Consider the following 18,648-nt stretch of genomic DNA (forward strand, 5'->3'; position numbering starts at 1 on the left):
ATTGTTTAACGGAAATGTTTCGTCATTGTCCTCGCTGCGTTTTAATTAGGCGTTGGTTTCCTAATGTCGCTGTTTACGGTGGATCAGGGCATCATAATACTGCTTTCGAGCTTTCTTTTTATCATTATTTTTAATAGCACCCTTCCGGCGGGGGCACACGCGCTTTCATTGCATATAGTACTGTTTTGTGGAACTCTGACAAACATAATTCAGTCATAGTTTACAGCGGAGCAGTTGAAGCCGATGTGTATGTATATATATATATATATATATATATATATATATATATATATATATATATATATATATATATATATATATATAGCCAATTTTTAGATGCGAAGCATCTTATAGCGGAGTTCAAACCGGTGGTGGTGGTGGTGTGCGGCGTGACCACCCTTACTGCGCATGCACATACCCTCTCCACACACCCCCTCACTACTCCTCCTGTCCACTTCCCCATTCCCCTCTCCACGCACCCTCTCCCCTCCCCTCTACATTTACCCATCTCCCCTTCCCCCTCTCCAATTTACCTGTCATCTCCCCTACCCCTCTCCCCCTACCCTCTCCCCTCCCCTTTCCACTATTCCTCTGAAACGCGAGCTAGACATGCCGAAATTCTCTTCTGTGCAACGCCGCGATGAGCCCCAAGGAGACGCTTTCAAAATCTGCGGCGGCAACAAAGCGTCTCCGAAAATGCAGTATGCGGTGATGTCAAAAGTAGGCGTCAACACTAATGATTTGATTTCTTTGTTTTTACCCCTTTATATTTTTTTCAGGCCTCATATCGCGTTGCAGGTGCAGTCTACATATGAAAATTTATCCATGTGTTACTTGAAATGAATGAAGGCCATTGCTCAAAGTGACTTCGCTACTTCCTTCTCGGAAGTTTGTTTCACGCTTTATGATTTACAAACGTTTCCCTGTACATTCGTATTTTCTTCTGTTATTGCGGTGGCCATCACAAAGGCAGCGCGCATCTTACAAACACAAGAAAAAGCTTAATATTCCGGCTGCTTCGGCAGATACCCTGGAATTTAGACTTCCGGCCTACTCTTAAACGCGCTAAAAAAGTACTGTGCAGTTCAAGTCAATATGCTGTCACAAAGTGCTGGGAAATTTAACGCTTTCTCAGACCCAGTGGCCTTTAAACTTTTGACGCCGGCTGTATATACATACAAGATAGCCATACTCGTGAAATCTCGCCGTGGCAGCTTAGCGGCCGCTAAGAACAAGGTCGCGGGTTCGATTCCCGACTGATTCATAAGCATGGATTAAAAAAATGCTGGTTTGCATTGGGTGCATTACCCGATATCAACAAAAGCGTGAAAAAAAAAAGACAGCCAACATGATTGGGTGGACACCACTCTTGGGTCCCTAATAACCAAGTGTGTAGCTTCGGGGTGGTAAACGTAATTGTTTAACTCTGAACTAGTATATTGCGCACATCGCGTGATTTTATTTATTTTTGGGATGCTTGGTTCCTATTTATCGTGCTTTTAAAAATTGGTGACACGCCGTGAAGAAAAGCCACTTATTGATGTCTTCGAAGTTCTCGTTACTTTATCAGTAACAAGAAGTTCGAAAACATCAATATTTATAAAAGTTTTCTTAAAAAGAAGAAAAAAATAGCGCAGCTTGCACTAGGTCGCGCAAGGCTGCGTCATAGCAGAGCTGGTTTCAGCTTCTCTCGTTGACCATTTGTACAGAACGCTTGGGCGGTCATTGAGTGCGTGCCAGTTCGTAGTGACGATAACTTTCTATCTACGACACACGGCAAACCTCGGCCATAACATCTCTGCTGTAAGGAGCACCCTTCTTGCCGCCACCGACTAACTCTGTCAATTCATAGCATGCGGTGCGCCCTCTATAGATCAAGAGCACATTTGACAACGTTTGGCTGTTCTTGCTGTTCACGCACTTCAAGCGCACGTTCATCAAGCGCACTTGTTTGGAAACAGATGAGAATGGGAACAAAGGTGACGAAAAAAAAGAAAAAAATTCACAGTTTCGCCGTAAGGGCGAAGCAATGAATGCGACAGTAAGAAAAGCGGCCCGTGATGGACGCGCTGCTACGCTGCAGAAACATCTGCCCCCCACCCCCCTCCCCCCGGCAGCAACTACCGCGCGAGAAGACAGTGGAAGGGCAAGGTTCTCCCTGCGCAAATATTAGAAGAAGCGAGCGAGCTGGCCGACGACTTTTAAATGCGCCCGTTGCGCGCCTCGCGCCATCTCGCTGGTAATGAAGAAACGCTTATAAGCGCCTGCCGTCTCTGAGTCCTGCCAGCGGTAAAGGGTGTTTATATAACGCTCGCCGTTAGCTACCTGGAGGATCTACGCTTTGTGGCGGTGTGGTTAGCGCCACGCACTGCGGAGCGAGAAGTCGCTGGCTCGATTCCACGCTTCGGAATCATTTTTCTGAATTATTTTTCTTTGGGACTTTTATATATAGATACACACTTATACATAGCCCCGCCACGGTGGTCTAGTGGTTATGGCGCTCGACTGCTGACCCGAAGGTCGCGGGATCGAATCCCGGCCGCGGCGGCTGCATTTTCGATGGAGGCGAAAATGTTTGAGGCCCGTGTACTTAGATTTAGGTGCACGTTAAAGAACCCCAGGTGGTCGAAATTTCCGGAGCCCTCCACTACGGCGTCTCTCATAATCATATCGTGGTTTTGGGACGTTAAACCCCAGATATTATTACACTTATACATATACGGTGCATGACGGCGGCGACGGCGACGGCAAAAACCAGCCGAGACTGTCCATATAATTGCTATCGCAATAGAGAGAGAGAGAGAGAGAAAACTTTATTTTTAAAATCAGTCAATTACGTCAGGCATTGCCCGTCGCCCCTAGCCGTCGGCCGGAATCCCTTGAGACACGGCAGCAGGAAGGGCTTGACTGATGAGGTCCCGCTGGACGTTGGGGTCTGGGTTGCTATCGCAATAAAAAAAAAACAGGAGTCGTACAGCTAACAAACAGCACTACAGATCCCGTGGATGAAAATGATTTGTTGGGAAGAACAAAACAGGAACGTTGCGCCATACCAGGAAGTACAAAGCCATACGTCGGCTTTCATTAGAACGTATGCAAATATTTTGGCTGAAGTTGTGCGTTCTTTTTGCGGGATACCGGTGGAACGGGGAGTCGTATAATGTACAGGTACAAAAGCAACTTTGTTTGGATTTCGCGAACAAAGGCGAAGGCGAATTTGCATAAACTAATAGCACAATTTCTTTTCTGTCACCAAGCGAGCTTTCTGTGCAGTTTAACGAAACTTTTTTTTCTGGAACAGACCGTACCAAATCTAATCGCGCAGGCTTTTCTCGTCCAGCTCCACCGTGCACTGACTACTTTACGAGCATCTCTAACCGCGAAAACTGACGAAGTAATAAAATAAGAAGTTGTGGTTTCTTTCTTTTGTGTGTGTGCGGTGGAGATAAGAAATTAGATTAAATACCGCACACTGATTGGGCCTAGCTAAAGAAGAGCCTTCGAAGTTCAAAAGATTGGCTTGCTGTTAGTTGAGGCACAAAAATTATAATATGAATACCGTTCAGAATTTAGTATGCTCTGGCGAGCTACGAAATGAAATGCATATAACAAAAATGTGAGGCGGCTCATTTTATCATGCCGCATTTAATAAAACCTTCGCTCGGTGCTTTCTAGTCTTTTCCTCTTTTTTTTCATAAACGGACCGGCTGCTCCGACAATAGAGCTTGGTCTGGTGTTGAATTTTATATTTTATCTCGGAGAGTTTACAGAAAAACGCAAGAAGAACGTTGACACAAATTCCTGAATCTTTTGTGTAGGCGTCGCCACTAATGCGTTTTTGAGCCTCGGTGAGGTATAAGAGAGCCGAAAAAAAAGCTAATTCAGCGAGGAAAGAAAGCACGGCGTTCATCCAGACAGTGTGTGGCAGTACAATGGCTGTGGAAAATACGACCGGCGTTGGAGACACTGTTCGCTTTACACATAAACACACATAAAAAAAGAAGCTAGATTTGATTTTTCGGTCATCTTCGTCAGTAAATCGTGAAGGGAACTTCGCCCACGGTCTGACACAGCATGCGAGGCCGTCGGCCCATATCCGATATACTTTATTAAAACGACGGAAATTCCAGCTATTAGGCATGAATTAATCGTGGAATTATCGTGGTTTCGGCACGTAAAACACCAGCAGTTATTATAATTGTACAGTGTATATCATCACACTTATGACGCACCCGCCACGGTGGCCTAGTTATGCTGCTCGACTGCTGACCCGAAGGTTGCGGGATCGAATCCCGGCCGCGTTGCCGTATTTCGATGAAGACGAAATGCTGTAGGCCCGTGTACTTAGATTCAGGTGCGCGTTAAAGGACGCCGGTTGGTCAAAATTTCCGGAGTTTTGCACTACGGCGCCCCTCATAACCATATCGTGGTTTTCGGATGCAAAACCGTCACCTTTACTATATTATTATTATTACACTTATGATTGCGTTCAGCCGGATTGCGTTCGCGGAAAATCAAGAATTTTGTATGATATTTAAAGAGAGTCAAATTTTTTACGGCAGGAATTCGACAGCCGACATTGCGAGCGAGGACCACGTCTAGTATGTTACACTTAGCTATTGTGAGACTGGACGAAAGATATTGCCGAAATTCGAGATACCTTGCAGCCGCCACGATCCATAAATTCAGTAGTAAACGTATAAAAAAATGAACACTTATAGGTACTCTCAGTGGCGTAGCCGACGGGGGGGGGGGGGGGGGCATAGCGGGTCCGTGCCTCGTCTCCCCCCCCTTCCCCCCCGAATTTTTTTTCCTCATGGGATACAGAGCACCAGACGACACTCGACCCCACCTATCTGCCTAGACCCAATGACGAATCAAAGAGGTGCCCCCCCCCCCCCACACACACACCCGAAAAAAAAGATTTCTACCTACGCCACTGGGTACTGTACTCAAAGAGACACAGTAAATAATCTAAAAGATTTAAGACGGAATGCGTTGTGCGAAGACGAACTTGAAAACAAGTAATTGAATGATACATAAGTTACGCAGCTGTCTTGTTTTTTTTTTGTTTTTTTTTTTTTCAAGTCAAAATACTTTTAAAGAAGGAAAGCTGGGTACAAACCTCGCAAGACATTACCGAAGGCTGAAGAAGAACACGACCAGAGAAAAGATAGTTTGATAAAGGAATGTCACGGCAAAGGGTTCTGGAAGCAGCGAACCTTCCTTTCTTTTCGTCACGACACGCCGTGGAGGAATTCCTTTATTACCTTTCGCTTCCATCGAAGCTGACGCCCGGGACCTCTACGCATGTCGTTTCACTCTTTTTCTCGTTTCTCTTTTTCTGATTATTCTCGGACTCACATTCCGTTGTTCGGTGCCGGCTGGTGCCGGAAATTGGAATCGTAACCGCAGACTCTCCATAAACGTGCAGTCTACAGCGATGCCTTATTCCTGTACCGCCTGTGACTACTTTTCGCGTCTTGCTGCTACGGAGCTCCATAAAGCCGGTCTACACTGAGCTGTCGTTCATTTCTTTATACTGCATGTTCGACTCTCATCGAAGCTACAGTACGAGCGCTGTGATGGAGTATGTTTTTACTTGCTTGGAACCAACTACCTATATCCGTTTACGTAGTTTTGTGAGTGGTGCACTTCGCTTAATTGTACACGCAGCAAAATTGTATTGGATGTAAGCACACGTGCTTCAGACAGAATACAACCGTTCCACAGCTTTAGGATGACCTCTTTTTGTGGAAGCTGATTATACCTAACCACTATTGCCGAAAAAAAAAAACAGTGCACGGGTGATTCTGGGGTGTACTGTGCAATTACTAGCGGTCCCCTATACGAGCATTTCGTGGCTCGCATTTTCGCTGTCTCCGCATACAAGCGCTCGTTCAGAGTCGCGTGTAGTTACAGCCCTCCGGAATACTGCACATAACTAAAGCCGCAGACGTGCAGACGGATTTCTGTGCGGATCTCCGCCGACCGTCCGTCACTACGCACTAACATGGAGTCTGCGAATCAGTAACACTCCACGAATTGCCAGGAAGTACAGGGATAATTCTCTGCCGCAATACGATCCTGATACTACAAAAAAAAACAAAAATAAAAACGCGAAGGATAAGATGAAAGTAGAACAAAAACTGTGGTGAGGTAAGCCGATTTAGCGATTCCCTTTCATTGTCGTGTACACCGCGGCAATGATACTCGTCGCTGTACTGGGAAACACGAGTGGTGATATTGCAGATGCCTTTGGTACGAAGTCAAATCCGATCTAGCTCCTCCGTGAATCGCGTCTTTGTCGAATCCGAAAGAAGCTTACACAGCATAACACGGAATACGTGAAGTAGAACGTTCTGGATATGCGGTACCATCGGTTTACTTCGCCGGGTAATCAGCTTTGTCGAAGTAACAACGTTCCTGCGAACAACAGCGAGACTTACGTTTAAGGAGATTTGGTGTCAGCAGCGTGGCTGGCCACGTAAATGCATTAGGAAGTTCCTAATAATTTGAGTGGTTTTACGTGCCAGAACCACGATATGATTATGAGGCACGCCGTAGTGCAGGGCTCCGTAACTTTATACCATCTGTTGTTCTTTAACGTGCACTGACATCACACAGTGCACGGGCTTCTAGCATGTCGCGTCCATCGAATCCACCGGGATCGAACCCGCAATTTTAGGGTCAGCAGCTGAGCACCGCAACCACTATATCGGCGCGGTGGACCAGGAAGTTCAGTGGTACGTTGAGCAAGAAGACCGAATTAACAATTTTGTTTGAAGAGCGAATCATTCATAACGATAGAAAGGTTTAGCGTTGCGTTTGAATTTCTTGGACCGTGTTCTAACTATACATAGCTGCGAAATGTTGGAATGACGCAGCACACGACGCTACTGATGCTGGGCAGAATTAAGGAACGGAAGCTTCCAGGATTAGGAGCGCCGCCAATCGCATTGCACAGGTTGCGCCTCCTCCATGGTGCACGAGATGAGATGGACGGGAAACCATTAGCGTTAGTTAGGACACAGTGAAAGGGAGAGAGAGAGAAGGAAAAAGATATCGTTAAGAAAAAGCAGGAGGTTAACCAGGCGGGCGACTGCCCTGCACTGGGAAATGGAACTGGAAGATGAGGAAACGGAAAGTAGTTCGCACTTTACATCGACACACGTCCACTAAGAAACGTTCGTCGTCCCGTTCGTCACAAGAGTTGTGCATGTTAGAAGCGCAACCACACTTTCCTACAATTGTACATCACATGCGCACGAGGCCACAGTTCCAAAACCTTCTCTTCTGTTTCGAGCTTGTCATCTAAGTGTGCCAACGCTGCCTGAAGGAAAAGCCTCTCATCGTCGTATGCTGGCCAGTCACGCACACGGCCTCCTCTATAAACTTATTTATAGAGGAGGTCGTGGTCACGCAGAATGCGTTTTATAGTTTCTTTTACGCCGTAAGTGTTGCAGTTGGCACTGTGCGCCAGTCCTGTTAGGAACGAATAGTAGGCATTCGTAAAAGCAATTTCTAGTCAGAATGTGCGTTGAAGAATTCAAATGTATTCCACGCTTAAGACCAGCTACCCAGTGGTATGTGAGATAACATTAGCTCGACATTCGCCGTGCGTTGCCACGGCCATGTCTTCCACTGCCCTTCAACAAACCTTGCAGGGAAGTGCACTCCGTGTCCGTGAAGACATTCGAACCATCCGTGCAGGAGTGGTCCGTGCGTTGTCGATAGCAGGACATCACGACGACGTCAAAGGCAATGATGGAGACACACAGAGCCCCTTAATTTGATTGGAGGTATCAAAAGAAACAAACGAAAGAATAAAGAAGACTGAACAAGGATATTATGACACCTCCGGAAGATCACATCGTAAAATCTGCCAGCCATTGGGGTCCGTCGACTTCGGAAACTGCCTCAAGGTGCATCGCATTAAAAGGGAAGTTCTCAGTTCCGTAGAAAACAAAGGTATACCTAGCTCGACCGCACAGGAAAGAAGGACACCTGTAATAGCATACGTGTCAGCGATGCCTCGGGTGATATTCTCCCTTTCACGAAAACAAAAACACACAAAAGCACGTGACGGCGATGATGATAAACACAATGATGACATGTTCGAGAGACGTCAGAAGTGCTGCGCAAAGCTGTCCTGAACAGCTGTCGCTGTTTCAGAAACGGGTCGATCCAAACCGGCTTTTCGATGCGCAAAGAAGCGAGCATATGGTATTCTTCCTTTTTATCATAAAGCGGGTGTCATACACTGCGCACGCGGTGCCACACCTGACAGCTTTTTACCGAGCATAGACACTTCGGTTTCCAAAAGAGAACAACCGCGGTGCACTCACTACCACTGGCCGTCAGTGGCAGCGGCTCGCCCGGGGGCTGCGCTCAATAGAAACGAGTGTTTGTTTTCCCGGCTCTCTCGCTCACTCCTTCTGCTGCTGTACGTTGCGACGTTCCACAGCGCGCCGAGCTGTTTGCTCTTGCCAAGCCATGTCGATTCGGTTGTCATGGCCTGCCGAGCACAGATTGCCATAGGCTTTCTTTTCGCCCAGCACTCTGTCTCGGTGAATTGTTTTGCTCTTCCCGCGGCGGCCCTTTTAACTTTTTCCTTCGTCCCGTAATATTTACCGCGTACAGCACGGTACACTTTGACCTACCTCAGCGTGTGCTTCTTCTATGAAATGTGAAATATTAGAAAAGTTTCGCCGTTATTGAAGGTGGGCGTCCGATATTGCAAGTGCGGAACACAATGAGAGAAGAGGTAAGGAATTGCCAAACACGCTATCAACTCACTCACTCACTCACTCACTCACTCACTCACTCACTCACTCCTCACTCACTCACTCACTCACATCACGTCACTCACTCACTCACATCACTCACTCACTCACTCACGTCACTCACATCACTCACTCACTCACTCACTCACTCACTCACTCACTCACTCACTCACTCACTCACTCACTCACTCACACTCACTCACTCACTCACTCACTCACTCACTCAACTCACTATCACCTCACTCACTCACATCACTCCACTCACCACTCACTCACTCACCTCACTCACTCACTCACTCACTCACTCACTCACTCACTCACTCACTCACTCACTCACTCAATACTCACTCAATCACTCACTCACTCACTCACTCACTCACTCACTCACTCACTCACTCACTCACTCACTCACTCACTCACTCACTCACAGAGAGACAGAGAAAACAAGAACGAAGGAAAGAGATGAAAAACATTTATCAATAAAACACAGGTACAAACAGGTCACGTGGACGCAGAAGAAACGAAGAATGTCCAATAACGCGAGAAGTTCGTCAACTGACCAAGGGCGTAGGAAGAAATATTTTTCGGGGGTAGGTGGAGGGGGGCGCACCTCCTTGATCTGAAGTGGGGACCGGGCAGGCAGGTGTGGTCGAGCGTCATTTTGTGCTATGTATGCTATGACAAAAAAAAAAAAAAAAACGGGAGGGGGGGGGGGGCACGCGCCCGGTGTGCCACCCCTTGGCTGCGCCACTGCAACTGACCGTATATGAGGAAAGCTCGCCGCAGAGCCTTCAGAGCTAGTGCCCTGCTTGTTGGGTGACCACATAAGCTCGTGATTGCTGGATTTGACAACGCCAACAACAGTCTCATATGAATCATCCTTGAAACGCCAATTTCCTTTTTTTTGCCACTCGTGGCACACGGATCAATTGTGTACCCTGGGGTGATATGTATAGCGATAGAATGAGTTTATTGTGCGAACTGCATTGATGCTGGCATATCTAGCTGGCTTGCACTATACTCTTTAGAGAGTTTCAACGCATTTCGTAAGTGCCAAGAGCTAGTCGGCTGAGAGAAAGCTATCTAGTTGTGAGCGTGAGTCTCATTTTTATACATTTGTATGCACGCCTACCTCGAGTATGTTATGAAATGAGGTTGCAATGCCCCTACACAGCACTGGCTTGATTTACCCCGTTTGCTTCTTTCACTCCATACGCGAAATTGAAGGAAGAGTAGACAGGCTGCGTCATGTCTGGTTCGGCTCGCTCAAATACACGGTTCATTGCGAAAGCACAAAAAAGAAAAAGGAAATGAAGGAGTACCATATAGCTGATTAGAATTGCGTCCTGTTGCCAACCTTACCGTTGGCGATGAAAAAGTTTTCACTGTGGGCTTTGCCAAGTTGGTAATGGCACTTTGATCGCGGTTTGATGTAGCTAATGGAAGGGGAATTTCTTTTCTCACCCAACTCCCACGCACAATTACTTGTGGACAAAGTTTTCGCTGCGAGAATTCCTTTAGGACGTGCGCCACAAAGTTCAGAATCGTTTAGGACGCTTTCAAAGGCCTTGGGGTTAATGGTCGCCGGACACCATCACGGCAACGGTCGCTATGAAAGAACGTAAATGGTGACCTCAATTTCGCAGCGAGCGCGTTTAATTTTTAATAATGCTCGCACAAGCACCGCTCCAATTAAACATCACTGAAAGGCACAGTGCAAAACACGCTTCTTTGTTTTTTTTTTTTTGTGATCTAATGACTTCACTTCTTCGTCCTCCATTCCGCTTGAAAAAAAAAAAAGAAACTAGTCAACCGAAGGTCGCGATTTCATGGCCTGCACATGAAATAACGATGCAGCACTACCACAAGTATTCGCAGACGCGCTGAATATTTTCAAGCGGCTACGATGTATGGTGTGGTAATATACACCTGTTTCCAAGCTATCATGACGCCCGCTCACGAAAGTTAACCACGTGCGCTAACTTACGTGCGCTAGTTATGGGTTAAGTGCTATACGCTCAAAACAAATGTGCACGTTGTACTAAGGTAGCATAGCGCGAGCCAGAGGCAGCCACTCCAGCGTAATGATAGCATGGCCTGTCCAGACAACACTCATAGGAATTTCACATTGTAGTAACGACGGCACTTTCTTTCTTTTTTTCGTGCATGTGTGTGTGTGTCGGGTTGCGTTAATGTAAAATAGGTACGTATCGGTGGTATTCTACAGCAGTAACTACAATAAAAAAAGTGAATTAGCTTAAAAGAAACGAATTGCATGGACGCACACACACACACACACACACACACACACACACACACACACACACACATATATATATATATATATATATATATATATATATATATATATATATATATATATATATATATATATATATTAGGGGTGTGCGAATATCAAATTTTTCGAATACGAATCGAATACGAATATCCACCTTCGAATATCGAATCGAATATCGAATATCAAAGGAAAAGTGCCTCCACGAAAACAATATTTTATTTAACATGTAGCTATTTGAAAAAAAAAACATTAACAGCCTGACTGGTAACACAATATACACTGCTGTCTCCAGAACACAATGTCCTGGCTAGCACAATGCACATCACAACACAAGCAAATGTCACGTCACAATGAAAGTAATGACTAGATGTTATCATGAAGAAATATGAGTTGCTCCACATGATCAGGCAGCAGGCGCTCCCTTGTAACAGAGACAACCCCCCCCCCCTGCCTCTGAAAAGGCACGCTCACTTGGAACAGAAGTGGTTGGTATAGGGAGTTACATGAGGCAAAGCTTTGCCAGACTGGGGTATCTGAAGGTGCCTACAGTCCGCCACCAGTCACATGGGTCACTGTCTTTCTTCAGAAGTGGTCCCGCATAGTGAACGAGTGGTAGTGCGGCACGTTACAGCCGCATAATATTGAAAATGTACGGTTACATGATCGCCAACAGCGCTGCACGTCGGAGATGCACCAGCAATAAATCATACGTATTGGGGCGCTCGTCGCAGGCAGATATCGTGCCTCCGTGTACTTACGATGTTTATCGCTCCTCTCGGCAACGTTTTTAGCTATACGAACGCAGGAGAAATGTGGAAGACGAGTTGTTTTATGCATGATAATCGAATCGCATATTCGAATTTTTCGAATATTCGAAGTTTCGATTATTCGAAACTTTTCGAATACACGATTTTCGAATCGAATACGAATATTTCGAATGTAATATTCGACGAATATTCGAAACTTTCGAATATTCGCACACCCCTAATATATATATAACAATGAAGTGCTAACAAAGGACCCGGAAGTAAAAGTAAAAGTTCAAAAAAATCAAGCACGTAGGAAAAATTGTTCTGTAAAGGACTGACTTTTCGGCCGCGGGCCGACGAAGGCCTGTCCCGCGGCCGAAGCGTCAGTCCTTTACAGAACAATTTTTCCTACGTGCTTGATTTTTTCAACTATATATATATATATTCTGCCCTTACTTCTATAGCGCAGTGAACAACGCTACTAAACCGTACAACAAAAGCGAAACACTGTACATACCTACTACTGGCTACTGTTATAACATTGTCCAAGAAAGGAAATGATTGACAACGCACAGGAACCCAATAGTGTGTTTACCAAGATAGCGACTTGCTTAGTAGACCACGATAACGACATCATTGAACCGTGGAAACCATTCGTTCCGACACTCCGAAAACACATTCGTTGCAACGTTGATAACGCCGTCAGCAGGAGATCTCATTTTCTCGCTGATTGCTTCACATTGATTCGCACGCTATGCCCTTTAGTCGTTTTTCTTTTTCAACGCGAAGCGAAAACCCTGACAACCGTAATGACATGGCCAAAGTCAACAAACAAGGCAGAGACTTATGGTTGTAGTCGGCAACAAAGGGTTTCTTTCTCGGTGCTGGTTCGTGAGAGCTATACGCTTATCACGAGGCATCGGGAAAAAAGGCGACATACTTCTTTCAGTCGAAGGCATCGTTTGCAGCGACAATGTTCTTTCCTTGCTTTTCCGAGCACGTAAGTAGTAGGTAACAATAATAAAGTAAAAGTGGATTTCATAAAGTGCCCCTCTCTGTCGAAGCGTGAGGAAAAGGGCGCGTGAGGCCGGGGGCGCTATTCGGTCTTTACGTCTTCGGCGTCGTCCATTATCGCGCATCTAGAGGCAACAGAGAAGCCAAAAGGCACGGACGTTAAGGAACCAGGTCAGCTGGAAGCAGGTGCTATCTGAACCGAGTCCCAACGAACCGGTGAAGGAGAGACGCGTTCGTTTGGCCGAGTGCTGGGTTGGCGAAGGAGAGCGGCGTTTTGGGTAAGAAGTAGCAACAAGAATTAAAGGATGGTTGGCGTATAGAGAGCGAGAATAGTTCCCCAGCGGCCTCCTCTCTCCTAACCCAGCATGTCGCGCTCGCCCTCCTCGGTGAAGCTTGCCGGGTCGGCCTTCGGTGAGCGTCATTGATGCTTCTGCCTAGAGCGTCCCTGCAACGGGTTCCCCTTCAGGAATCGATTCGCTCGGTTCCTCGAGCCGATCCGCTTGCCCGTTTGCCGGTGTGATCATGCCATAGCGCGCGGGCGACGCCTGATCAATCCGAACCCCTGCGGCTGCGAGACGCCATAAATACGAGCCCGCCACTGGAGGCACGAGGCTCGGAAGACTCCCTTACGCGGACCTTTTGTGTGCTTTTGCTCACAGCGTGCCTGGTCTTTGTTCGCTTTCTTTTTGTGTTAGTTTTCGCTGGCCCCCAGGTCGACCTCCCTCAACTCCCGCCACTTTTTGTCTTGTGTGTCTCTGTGCTCACTTTCGCTTGATTCTGGTACCGAGTCCTTCTGTCCGTTCTCCTTCATCTCTGTGTCCGGAGGGAATCGAGTTGAATGAAGTATAAGACGCAAGGGTGAAACGTCAGACCTTGCGTTGCTCGCAGTCCTCTGGAAGCTTGTGGTCAGAACTTCCGTTATACGAGGTAGGCGTGGGTGAGAGAAAAAGTGCGAGATTGGGTGGAAGCCCCCTTCCTGCAAAAGGAAAGGGGCTGTCCAAATACAGCACGCGTAGAAAGTGAAAAAACGCCTGGCGGAGGTTAAATATTGGATGCTCGTGTCAGGCCGCACGTGTGGTCTCAATCTTCCGTTTTCCCTCTTTCTCTCTCTCTTTCTCACAAAATTAAATTTCTTCACCTTTTCGCAGTGGGTCCGATGAAACATAAAGCGAGATCGACCGTGTTGACTCTCTATTGTCCTCGACTTCATATTGTCCTCACTGAAATGATGAAAAGAAGGAAGTTCTCCAATAAGGAGAGGCGAGGTTCTCTCTCTGTTATGAAAGACGATATAGCCTCGAGCGAAGCATACGTCCCGTTCGAGATGTCGAGTCTAAGCCGGGTCATATGAAGTTTAATCACGTGGCAGGGTGAAAGTTCGGTAGATTCTGTTTTCTCTGGCACTCGCACCATTATTAGATCTGTTTTCTTTCTGCTCGTTAATACCCTCTGCAACGCGAAACAAAGGGAGTTTAAGTTGTGCTAAAGGAGCCATCTTGCGTAAACATGGAGAAGGGCTTCAAAACGCGATAATGTGCTAATGCAGTAATAAATGCTGCAGAGATTTGCCAAGCTGCAATTTCTTCAATAGATAAGGGCTGAAAAATATGATATTCCTATGAAGATTAAAATTTGATAATGGTCAACATGCTATTGAAATCGTGATTGCTATAGTACTGGTCAATGAAGTCCGATATCATGCATTGAAGGATGATTCAAAAGAAAAACGCAGTGGAGGGGGTGAGGAAACGCAAAGTGCGTCATTATTAAATCATTCAGCATTTTAGCGACAAGTGGGTCGCAATATACTGAGTAGTGCGCATTTCGCCAAGGACAGTTTTTCTTTAACATCGCACAAAAACATTTAAGTAATTACCACACTCACATATGCTCCGTGACCTATCACTTCAAACTTTCCGCAGTGAACGGCACCCCAGAACTCTGCAGATTTTCAACTCTTCATCCGTAAGCAATCAAGAACATACAAAGAAATTGTACAGCGTAAAATAGGGCTTGAGGGAGAGGTAGCACTTCTTTATTGCAAATATATATATATATATATATATATATATATATATATATATATATATATATATATATATATATATATATATATATATATATCTATATATATATATATATATATACATAAGTGGCTGTACACGTCTGGCTAACGTGGAGACATGATTTTAGGTGTTCCGTGCGCGTGGAACGCTGCGAACCAAAGAGTTCTTTGTGGGCAGCAGGCTCATTCCTTGCAAGACGCATTAAAACCACTTACACTAAATATTTATTTAGTAACGCGTTTACTTATATATATATATATATATATATATATATATATATATATATATATATATATATATATATATATATATATATATATATATATTTAAACGCTCCCACGTTTAAATGTACATATATACCCTATAAAGTAGACGGGGGGATGGCCGCCGTGGTAGCTCAGTTGGTAGAGCATCGGACGCCTTATTCGAAGGTCGCAGGTTCGGTCCCTGCCCGCGGCAAGCTATCTTTTCGTCCACTTTTCTTTCTTCACATTTACCTTACATTTACTACTAAAACACCCCCTATACTTTCCTTGGCATTATTGTCTGTTAGTGCTAATTAATATTGTGTATAACAAAGAAAACGAGCCCTTAAAATTTACACTTCCTTCCTGATTCCTGAGAGAGAGAGAGAGAGAGAGAGAGCTATTCACGACCAAATATAGCGGGCCAGAGATGCCTCATTATAGATCTTGCGTCAAGTGTTGCAAGCTTGAATCAACATTTAGGCTGTGAAGGAGAGCGGTCGTAAGAATCTGAGGTGCATAAAATTGATCTGAGAAGGGCCCGCGAATGGGCGTTGGTTTTCGTACAAAAAAAAAAAAAACTCGCAGGGTCACCTATGCATTCGCCTAAGACGACTCGAAGGCGAAAGACATCTCTCCCTTTTTCTTCTGAGTCGACGCATTGGCACCCCCCTTCAAAACCTTCCCGCACCTAACGGGGATTTGCACTGCCTCCAGGATCAGTGACATTGCAAGCTTGCTGCACCTCACCCGGTTTTGCACTGCCTGTGTGATCGGCCCACCCTTGACCAAGCAAGGATGTCATAGATATTTTCTATGCGTAGAGACAGTGGCTTTTTTATTCAGCCTCTATGAATCGCTAAGCTTGCTGAGCTGAGCCCAAGTCTTGTTGACTACGTCAGCTTCTGGCCGATCGTGATAGCCGCGTCTGCGATGGGGCAACCTAAAGCCCCTCCATGAGTTTTCAGTAGACGTGATGGAGGGGCTTTAGGGCAACCCTACTGACTGACACCTTGCCGAAAGGGAGGATTCCGTTCTCGAGGGCGCACTCCAGCAATCTATAGCCGTCACTTATGCCTCTCTGTCCGGAGCTATAAGAACAAAGCTCATTTCACGCAGATTGGAATCTATCGCTGATTGTGTGAGTCGCGGGTCATTGCGCAAGATTTCTTCTTGGACGCGTTGCGTAGGAGCTGTAAGGCCGACATCCGGCCGTTCCTCGCTGTTCTGTTCACGTTCTTTATTTTTTTTCTTTCATTTGATCTCGGCTTGCCGCCGATCGAGTCTGGATAGGGTCTCCTGTAACTTCACGCGCTCCGGTTGTCAGTGAATCTGAAAGCCTGGTGACGCGGCTACTAACAAGGTGAGCCGGAATAGCAGAGTATCGGGAGTAAGGCAATGGGACTGCATGCGAGAAGCCAGAGAAAAACTTGGCAGCGGTGAGTGCGTACTGTGCTTGATATAGACTTTTCCATCAAGTACCGCGAGCGCCGAACTGTTGAATGCATGTGTGAAATGTGCTGCTGTCATATCTGCAATGGTTTCGGGATGGTGGCGGCCTCCTTCATATCACCGCAGAGTATATTGTGGGAGCCCCAGGCAATTCTTGCAGCAAAGGTTTTTTTTTTTTCTTAAAGTTTCGCAGCACTCAATTTATAGATCGTTCTCTTATATACCTCTGTTCTAGGAAAGAGGAGGAGCGTTTGCGATTAATCCTGCTTTGAAATTTTCACCTCCTTGTACCACTTAGTTCTACGTACAAAATTGTGGAATAATCCACTGTTGATGACATATTTTTTAAGTTTGTGCCATTAACGAATAGGCAAATGCATGCATCCGTGCTCATTATTTTACCCTGTTTATTTGTGCCCTTTCGTGTTTTTTTTTTCAGTTGGCATTTACGTAACTCGTGCTTATTTCTACGCTTTTTAGGTTTTACCATTGGTATTCCAAATAAAATTGAGTATAGGAACGTATACTCATCACAAATAGGCCGTACAATGTGTAACAAAGTGTAGCGAAGATGCCACGGAACTAGATTCCGGCAAGGACGTGCTGTGGTGGCTTACAGGATGACATATTGCGCTGCTAAGCTCGAGGTTGCGGGCTCGATTACCGGCCACGGCGGTCGCATTTCTATGTGGAAGAAACGCAATGACACTTGCTTGCTCACTCACTCACTCGTTCAATCACCTCACTCGTTCATTCGCCTCACTCACTCACCTCACTAACACCTCATGCACGCAGACAGAACGCTGTATGTTGCGTGCATGAGGTGTTAGTGAGGTGAGTAAGTGAGGCGAGTGAACGAGTGAGAGAGCTAACGAGCTGTATGGGAGACATTGTATTATTTCGTGCCTATCCATGAACTTGATCCACACTCTTAGACAACGCTTCAGCTCCCTGAACCAACCTTAGACAAGCTACATCGCCAAACATACGAGGACAGAGCTTACTGTTGGATAGCTTACTGAGCCATCGTAGAGATGTTATGAATGCGTGACGTGAAACGCGCTTATGGTTAAACCTATACACAGTTTTACAGAGATGACCACTGTGGTCACTTCGTTGGCTTAATACGTAGATTTCAGTGCACGTAAAGGGAGAATGCCAGCTGGTCAAAATTAAACCGGAGTCTCCTAGTACGCAATGCCTCATAATAATATCGTGGTTTTCGCACGTCAAAAAACCAAGAAATTATTCGATCTTAGCGAAACGCTTGCAGCGACTGGAGCTGATCTCTCGCCTAGGGAGCGTGACGCAAAAGTCGGCCTGCCGTCACACATGTAGTTCACTGGAGGGACACAGGAAAGCCCCGCCCCCTTCCATCATCGCATGCAAAATGGCGGCGGCGGCCCGTTCTGTCACGCCACAGCTTTGCCGCTTAGCTTCTCCGAGCGAGTTCTCGACGCCGACTGCTCTGCTCGGTGGTGCATGAATCGACAGCGGAAACCCTCTCCTTTTCCTGTCGCGTGCCTCCCTCCCCCCTCCCCCCCGAGTTCCCTTCGCATCGTCATTGCTTTTCTTGTTATGTTTCCTTAACCACTATTTCTTCTCGAGAATTTGCGACGCGTCGTTTCGGAGGGATTTTCCATCTTTTCGAGACACCGACTGCAGGTGCTTATCATGTCGTTTCGCCACCGCTGCAACATTCGCGACAAAATTGCGGCCCGGGACTCTCTCGGCGTTCGCGTCCAACAGCACTACGCAGGCGTCTCCTACGAGAGCGGACGGTCGAGCCGTTCTTCGGTATGCGCGCGTTTCAGAGCGGCTTCGTGTGTTTGTGTCTTTTTGCTCGTATGAGCGGTGTTACCTGATGGCTATGAAAGCGTGGATTTAACGCGTATACGCGTAAAATGACGTAAATGTAACTATGCAGCTGCCGCAGTGCGGCTGCCTAACGCGATATGAACGTCACCCATTATAAACATGCACACATCACACTTTATAGGCATGTTGATGTGTTAATTAACGCACTCTGGGTAAAAA

At 46.2% G+C, this 18,648-nt stretch overlaps 1 protein-coding gene and 1 non-coding gene across 2 annotated transcripts in view; both read left to right on the plus strand.

Annotated features, from left to right (window-relative positions):
* Nucleotides 1-18,648, plus strand: part of LOC119393330 (synaptic vesicle glycoprotein 2C) — a 163,280-nt gene that overhangs the window by 34,315 nt on the left and 110,317 nt on the right. The window lies entirely within an intron of this gene.
* Trnar-ccu (transfer RNA arginine (anticodon CCU)) lies at nucleotides 15,301-15,373 on the plus strand. The gene has a single exon. It is a non-coding gene; the product is annotated as a tRNA-Arg (tRNA).

The sequence above is a fragment of the Rhipicephalus sanguineus genome, chromosome 5 (genome assembly GCF_013339695.2).
Source record: "Rhipicephalus sanguineus isolate Rsan-2018 chromosome 5, BIME_Rsan_1.4, whole genome shotgun sequence".
Lineage (NCBI taxonomy): Eukaryota > Metazoa > Arthropoda > Arachnida > Ixodida > Ixodidae > Rhipicephalus > Rhipicephalus sanguineus.